This window comes from Empidonax traillii, unplaced genomic scaffold (genome assembly GCF_003031625.1).
Source record: "Empidonax traillii isolate 1590-97213 ecotype Southwest subspecies unplaced genomic scaffold, ASM303162v1 scaffold1668:size145401, whole genome shotgun sequence".
Taxonomy (NCBI): domain Eukaryota; kingdom Metazoa; phylum Chordata; class Aves; order Passeriformes; family Tyrannidae; genus Empidonax; species Empidonax traillii.
The window spans coordinates 106,765-108,906 of record NW_020956861.1 but is presented as its reverse complement, the minus strand read 5'-3'; the positions used below and the strand labels follow the sequence as shown (position 1 = coordinate 108,906).

Sequence of the window (2,142 nt, the reverse complement as noted above, 5' to 3'; positions counted from 1 at the left end):
GTCCCCAAGGGCCACATCCAGACCCCTCTGGGACACTCCCACACACAGGGACTCCACCACCTCCCTGGGACACTCATTGCAAGGCCTGACCACTCCTGCAGGGACAAATTGTTTCTGCTCTCTGCTCTGAACCTGCCCTGGGGCACTTTGAGGCCATTTCCTCTCCTCCTTTCCCTTGGGATGTGGCAGGAGACTGGAAAACACACCAAGAGCTGATGGGCTGCCCTGAACAGTTTTTGGGAAGTGATGAGTGAGACAGGAGAGGATGAGATTTTGTGCCAGCGCCCACTGTGCTCCTGCCACCCTGGATGGATAAATCCATAGAAACAGGGAATCCCAGAATGGTTTGGGTTGGGAGGGACCTTAAAGATCATCCAATCCCACCCCCTGCTACAAGCAGGGACACCTTCCACCAGCTCAGGGTGCTCCAAGCCCTGTCCAACCTGGCCTTGGACACTTCCAGGGATCCAGGGGCAGCCACAGCTTCTCTGCCCAACCTGTGCCAGGGCCTGCCCACCCTCCCAGCCAGCAATTCCTTCCCAATCTCCCATCTCTCCCTGCCCTCTGGCAGTGGGAAGCCATTCCCTGTGTCCTGTCCCTCCATCCCTTGTGCAAGGTGCCTCTCCAGGCAGGGAAAGGAAGAGCCTGGAATTCACCCCAGAACATCTTGCTGCAGGTCTGATCTGCTCCTGGCACGAGCAGTGAAAGTGGCCCAAGATTCCCACCGTGTGGAAATGTCCTTCCAACACCCAGGAGGGGACAGATCCCGGTGTTTTAATTCAGGATGTTGAGTGAAAGGGGGTGTTTTTGCAGCTTAAAACAACAGCTGAGCCTTCTCTGCAATCACACAGAGGGACCTTGGACCAAGGTTTTCAAAGCTCCAACTGACAGATTAGACCACAAGTCACACTGGGAGGTAAGACGTGACAGGAGGAGGTGTCAGGATGGTGAGGTCCATTCACAGACACACACATTTCTATCTCTGCATTCACCAAGCCATTCTAGATGCTTCTGGCACCAAAACTGCCCTGATAATTCAATGTAAATCGAATATAAACCTCTATTTAGTCACTCAATCTAAATCCCTTTATTGACAGAAATGATTTCTGGCTCAGATTAACCATGACAACTTTTATTTTTGACTTGGATACTGGCTAGATTTTAAACATTTAAGCTTATTTATCATTTTAAGCTCACTTTTTTATGCTTCATTAATCATCCCAGACCCAGAGCTGCAATGCTAATTAAAGGCAATTTCAGGAACCACGAAGGGAGGAAGAACTTCCAGAGCCACGTGTTGATTACACCAGAAACTCCCTGGCCCCCAGGGCAGGAGTTTCCCAGCACTGCTGCCCGCCCCAGGTAACAGGGCTCACGTGCTTCTGGGAAGCTGTTTCCCATTTTCCCCCTGAGCTACGATCCAGTGACAGCACTGGAATTCCTGAGCAGGTGAGACAAACTGTTCCTTAAAATCCACAAATTCTGGATTCCTCCTGGCTGGCTGAGCTTCCCTCCCAAAGTGCAGGTGGTCCCACAGTCCAGGGTTAAAGGATTTCATTACACACGGGGGATTTCGTGGGCCTGGCTCCAGCTCCACCACCTCCCACTGCTGGTGCAACGTTTTTTATGGAGTATCAAGAGCACAGAGCTTTGGAAATGACACAGCTTGCAAATTTTTGAAATGGCACACCTTACCACATGTTCTGAAGTGCAAACTGAAGTCTTAGGTTGGTTAAAGCCCCCCGTTCAGGATTTGTTATGTAAAGGACACAGGAATCTGAGTAATTCCTCCAAGGCTTTTTTTGGAATGCAGCCCCTAATTTTGGATGCTTAATTTGAAACATCTTAAGCTTGATTTCTCCAAACTAATAACTATGAGAAATTTCAATTACAGCCACTCAGAGCTTAATGTGTTCAGCCAAGAGCTCAAAACAGGCAGCCAGTACAGAGAGCAGTACCTGAAAATAACCTGAATTTCTTAAGGACAAGGGAATTGATCTGTTTTCATGGTGACAGAGTGCTCTTGTCACAGGCTGAGGGGATCACAGGGCTTCAACACACTGCTGAGAACACAGGAGTGAATTTAGTGGGAACCACAGCAACTGTCCTGGGCTGCATTCCCAGAGGAGCAGCTTTGGCTGA

General features: G+C 49.6%; 1 protein-coding gene across 2 annotated transcripts in view; it reads right to left on the bottom strand.

The window, feature by feature from the left end:
* GART (phosphoribosylglycinamide formyltransferase, phosphoribosylglycinamide synthetase, phosphoribosylaminoimidazole synthetase) overlaps window positions 1-2,142 on the bottom strand; it is a 33,250-nt gene that overhangs the window by 27,460 nt on the left and 3,648 nt on the right. The window lies entirely within an intron of this gene.